At 40.1% G+C, this 6077-nt stretch overlaps 1 pseudogene; it reads right to left on the reverse strand.

Moving 5' to 3' along the window:
* Nucleotides 1-557: 557 nt before the first annotated feature.
* LOC110315509 lies at nucleotides 558-1496 on the reverse strand (annotated as a pseudogene).
* Between the last annotated feature and the right edge of the window lie 4581 nt (nucleotides 1497-6077).

Raw genomic sequence — 6077 nt, forward strand, 5'->3', positions numbered from 1 at the left:
TCAGCATCCCTGGCTTCAAGCTCTACTACAGAGCAATAATAATTAAAGCTGCATGGAATTGGTATAGAAACAGAAAGGTTGATCACATTTTTTTTAAAAAAAAGCAATACACCCATGGGCACTTGATCTTTGACAACCAGGCCAAAATTACACAATGGAAAAAATGAAATCTTCTTCAAGAGATGGGGTTAGTCTAATTGGATATCTGCAAGTAGAAGAATGCAAATGGATCCATATTCATCACCCTGCACAAATCCAAGTTCAACTAAATCAAAGACTACAATTTAAAACCAGTAGAACAGAAAGTGGGGTAACAGCAAAAATAAAAACCACTAAAACAAAATCATTTCTCAGATAGCTAAGCATTTAGCAAATTCAGCACAAGACCATGAGGAGCTATCAAAGACATAAAGATGCAGCAGGGTGTTATTAGAGTGATGGAAGCTGATTTGTCTGCAGATTCTCCACTCTGCTGGGAGACAGGAGGAAGGGCTTCTGAGGACTGATGCTGACGTCCAGGTTTTTGTTTTTGTTTTGTTTTGTTTCCATTATAGGTATCACAGTATGTTTTTCTTTGCTTCTTCTATTCCATTTAGATCGGAGTAAAATCTTGTCAAAGGCAGCATATTTGGGGGGCATTTTTCTTTGCATGGCTTTTAGTTTTAAAGTTTCTTATGATCTTCTTGTTGCTGTGAACACATTCAGGACATAGCAAATTATCTTCCACTCCTGGTTCTGGGATAATACAGGCTGGTAACAGGAAGAGAAAATTCATCCTTTGGGGAGTGTCTGGAACCCAGGTCTGACCAGCAAGAAATTGCAAATGAACCCAGCCTTTCTTATCTGCAGGGAGCTGCCTGCCATGGACAACACACCATCTGAATCCAATGGCTTGTGGCAGAAAGGACTCCACATTAGACGGAAGAGGACATCGATTCATACACACTGACTAGGCTACTCTCATTGCAATCCTTGTCCAGGCTGCAAATGTGGACCCATTAGGTGAATTTAGAATTTCCAGGTTACCACTCCCGTGCTTCCTACTTTGGCAGCTGCTTGGAGGTCAGACTCTGAAGACTATCTTGGGTTTCTTGTGATCCTGCTTCATTCTGGCCTCACAAGATGTATTGGGAATATAACATTCTTGTTTAGAATATGAGTGTCTCCAAAGTCTCCAATAAACCTCAACTTTCTTGCCATCCGTACTCAGGTTATGATACCGACACCACTCCCAAAGAGTGTTCTGGGACACGTCATTAATAGGAGGCAGGTTGGGCTCTTGGTATGGTTCTTGTTGGGTATTTGATTCCCTCATGCCTCACCAGAGAATTGGATGGTGGTTTGTGGTCTATGGTTGAAGAAGAAATGTTTGATTCCATAGGATAGTCTGTGGTTGGTTCCTTAGTAAATGGGACCAGCGTTAAAACCACACTTTCTTCATCCAAGTTTTCCTCAGATTGGTTCTGGTTGTAAGTCTCCAGGCGGATCTATGACATTTTCAGGCAGCCTTGAGGGAAGACAAAGTCAGTCGCTGAATGGATGTCGACTTCTGCAAAATATTTTTAATCATCTATCTGAATTTTTCATTCCTCCACATAATTACTGCTTTATTCTGTTTTATTTTCCCATGGACCTTTCATATTATGACAATGAATCATGCGGCTATGAAATATCCAAATTCATTAATATTACCAGAGATAAGTAATTCTTATTTTCCAAAATTATTTGTTGATTAAAAATAGTAGAATAGAGACAAACAATACTCTATTATATCATCACAGATCAAAAAGAAAGAAAGTGTGTGTGTGTGTGTGTGTGTGAGAGAGAGAGAGAGAGAGAGAGAGAGAGAGAGAGAAGAAGAAACAAAAAAATCCATGTAATGAAAACCATGAGAAGGGTTGACAAACAAGGGTGCATTGCAGTAAAATGTAGAATAAGAATACTAGGTAAAATACACAATATTGCTTAATACAGCTACAGTTGGAAAAGCAAGAGGTGATCAGAAGTGCTAGAACAAAGTGTGGACAAGAGGAGAATTCTCCCCACAGTTCTCGCTTTAAAGGGAGCAAAGGAAAATCCACTGGAGAAAAATACAACAAAATTAAATAGAAGATTACTGACCCACCAAGCAGATTCTGGAAAATTACTCAAGGGTGCTATGCCATGTCACTGTTAAATATTCTGGTGAGAAGCAGAACACAAAACAAACTCTGCTCTCAAAAATCTCTGCTGGGAACAAAAGCCAGTGAAGCACAACCACTTCGGCTTCAAATCATTAGGAGCCCCGCCCTCCAAGCAATGAAAGCAGAAGACTCTGAGAAGCACAGAGAAAGGCACAGGAACCTGAAAGAGGAGTGAACCGATATGAAAGCCTATGGGAAAAGGTAGCGGTTGCCTGTGCTTGGGTTCTACTAGCTGGGCTGCCTTGTCTGACCTCAGTGGGAGAGGAAATGCCTAGCCTCCCAGAGAAGTGATGCTCCAGGTTGGGGGAGGGGTACACCCAGGGGGTGACCCTACCCTCCCAGAGGAGAAGGAAGGGGAGACTGTGAGAGGTCACCACCAGGAAGGGACAGTAAGCCAGGTGTAAACTGAATAAGTTACAAAGACAAAAAAAGTGTTTAAGCCAAGACTGTAGATTGTAAGAGCAGGCTTCATGGTCAGATGACAGTATTTACAATGCTAAGATTAGAGTGGCTAATGACACATCAGAGCCTCAGTCCATGAAATACACAGGGGAACCGAAGGCTTCCCAAGCAAACTGGAAAATGAATCTGGTCAGGACAGAAGTAGTAAAGAGCAGCACAGGACTCTGATGGCTGGAAAACTTAGATTGAATGCATTTCCACATCTGCCCATGATTGACTGAGACGAGGTTTTACTTAAACTTAGATAATCAGTAAGTGTCATACGGATGAGAGGCATCACTTACAGTTCCTATTTTACTGGCCCACCATGAAGAAGATTAAGGTTGTCACTCTGGAATGTATGGGCACTGAGTGTATGAGGATCCAGATGGACCTGGAATGTTTTCCAGATCCTGGAAAGTGACTAATGTCTCTGAGGGAAGACCAAGGAAAAGAGACAGCAGAGATCTCTGTGGGCATGTTTTGACTCAAATTCTGGACATAAATTACAATGAAAAAGCAAGCACTGAATTGGAAAGTGAGCATAAGAGACTTCATGGGAAAGCTCGAAGGGAGGAAAGGGAAGGGAATGGTGTAAAAAAAAAAAATGTAAAATACACCAGATCTTTGTTGACCATGGCTCATCATTGTCATTCAGACAATAAAAAATTTGAAACAAATTGTATGGTCAAACAAAAAATTTTGAGGATTTGAAATGTATACACAGATTACAAAATCAGATGTTACACCTGAGGGTACATCCCATGCTATGTGTCTTTAGAAGCATCTGAAGGATGTATGACTTAGTGACAAGGGATTTTGTGTGCAAATAGCAGAGGTTATTTAAATCATAATGAATATAGGAAGCAACCCATCTAAAGAAATATGGATTGAGGGACCTTAGATATGCAATTCATTAATTGTGATTATATTTTCACACTGAAGGGAAAACATGAAAATATATCCAAGTATAAGGAAAAAATTTTACAACTTGCAATTGCTCTTTACAAAATACCACTTCTATGTTTCTATGTTTATATCTACATAATCAAAATCTTGGCACCCTAATTTACAACCAGTATAGATGAAAGTTATAAAGAGGGAATAGCAAAATACAGGACAGTGTGCAGAAAAGAAATTTTTTTCCAGAAAATAAAAAGTGAATTTTTTCCCCAGCTTTCTTGTGAAGACAGGGGAATAGACCTGTGTAGAGCAAACTAGCCTTTGCAGGTACACAGCAGGGACATCAGCCAGGTCCTTTAATTATTATTCTGCCAATTAAAGGCAAGGTGAACCAATACAGCAATCTCACATGTCAACTCTTCCCTTATTTTGTAAATTACTTAGGCAGCCATAGTTGCTTTAGTATTTCTTCTACAAATATATTCATTACATCTATATCCCATGCACTGATTAATTGAACCGGGTTTTTTCCTTTGCTTAGTGTCAGCTCTAGCTTATTCCCAGTGATGTTGTTTCTCATAATTCTGTTGCTGTCATCAATGCACTCTGAAGAAATGGTAAGTTTTACATGGATAATTATCTCAGATATACCTGATATTTTGAAAATTAGAGTACATAAATCTTGGTGGTATGTTACCAATGCTATGGAAATAGAGAGTAAGGTTGTACCTCCCCCCCACACACACACAGATACACATACAAAGATGCACATTAAAGGACTGAGACATATGTCAGTGAGTAAATCATTAAAAATTGAGTTCAGATATAAAGCCTATTGTTGAGCTTTGGCTTTCATCTACTACACCACAGAGCATGGCTGCTTGGGGAGACAGGATGCAGGGAGTTTGACTGTACTTATCCTACTCCACAAGCAAGGCAGGTGCTGGGCTATAGGGATGTGCCAAGACACCACTCTAGGAGTGGGACAGTGCAGTCTTCATGATGGGGAAGCCAGAGCTAATTCTAGTCCTCAGGGCCTACCACAAGGCCAGGGCCATGAGGTTCTCATCCCCTGGACATCCAGGCACCACTGCGAGTCACAGTAGAGCAGAGAATGGAGATGGGGGACCACAGGCTGGAGACAGCATCTAGCCTAGGGCCAGGGCCAGGAGGGAGGTAGGGAAGGTCTAGCTTGTTGGTATGTGGAGGGGGGGTCCTTGGCTCCTTGACTTGATGGTCAGCAGGCTTGGTTGTGGTTGGTGCTGGGAGCACAGAAGGACCCTTCTACTGGAGACTTGACTTCAGCTCTGTATATGAAGGCCTTCTCCATGGTTCTCACAATGAATCTCAATGAAAAGAGCAGTCCATGGTTCTAAAAAGGTTATTGTCTTGGTGGAAAATAGATGCATAAAGCCATACCCTACTTCTCAGGGTGAGCCTAAGATTAAATACTCTTAAATATTAAGAATATCTGGCAAGGAAAGCTTATTGGCTATGCCCTCCAGGCACATCATTAACATGGAGAACTCCATCTTGAGCCTATGTAACCACAGGTCATGTCTCTTTTATGTGAGAAGCATGGCACATGTTCCAAGTCAGGAGACTTGCAGAGATGAGAGTTACCTAAGCCTCAGGTGTGTGCCCACCTAATCTCCATGTCCTGACCTTTCCTAGCTAGCCAAACTTCCTGGCATGGTTTTATGTTCCACAGTTTATCTATAGTTTCAATGCTTCTAATTTGAAATGTGAAGCAGGGGCAGAAGAATTCAATAACAAAGAAAGGGCCATGTCTCAGATAAAATTAAATAGGAGGACCAAGATCCAAAGTTATCTGCTCATTATCTGTTACAGAATGTGAAGTTGGCCTCAATCTCAAGAGATAAATAACCCCTTCTTCCTCTAAGTATACATATGGTTCCTAATCAAGTTTGATAACATGTTGTTCATTCATAACGAACTCTTTTTATGAAACTTTCAGTACTTATTTTTATTTATTTATTTTTTATTTATTTATTTTTACTTATATTAATTATTTGGATTCTAATTTCATTCCCCCAGTCACACTTACCTCAAAGTATTTTCTTTTTTTTTTTTTTTTTTTAGAGAGAGAACCCTTTATATCACAAAATGAAAAGCATCATTCCACACATACGATAGCATTTTGAAATATGCCCATTTGAATGAACAAATGTCATAACATTTACTTTTCCACAAAGACTTGAGCAGTGTTCCCAGGAGATAAGAACTACATTAAAGTGGGGATTTGGTACACTAAGATTCTGAATAAAAGTTGAAAACGTAGCATCGCTCTTCATCAAGTTCACTACACTCATTTTCTGCTTATAATGGCAATGTCNTCTCATTGGAGTCNATTTAGAAAAATTACAGACCAAATTGAAGAGACTCCTTAATCCAACAAACATCTTTCTTTGCCCTGAATTGTTATCTGTTTGTTGAGTATTGACACAAACTGGAGTCACCTTGGGAACAGGAAACCTCAAATGAGGAATTACTTCCAGTAGACTGGCCTGTGGGCCTGTCTGAAGGGCA

Source organism: Mus pahari, unplaced genomic scaffold, assembly GCF_900095145.1.
Source record: "Mus pahari unplaced genomic scaffold, PAHARI_EIJ_v1.1 scaffold_9303_1, whole genome shotgun sequence".
NCBI classification, from domain to species: domain Eukaryota; kingdom Metazoa; phylum Chordata; class Mammalia; order Rodentia; family Muridae; genus Mus; species Mus pahari.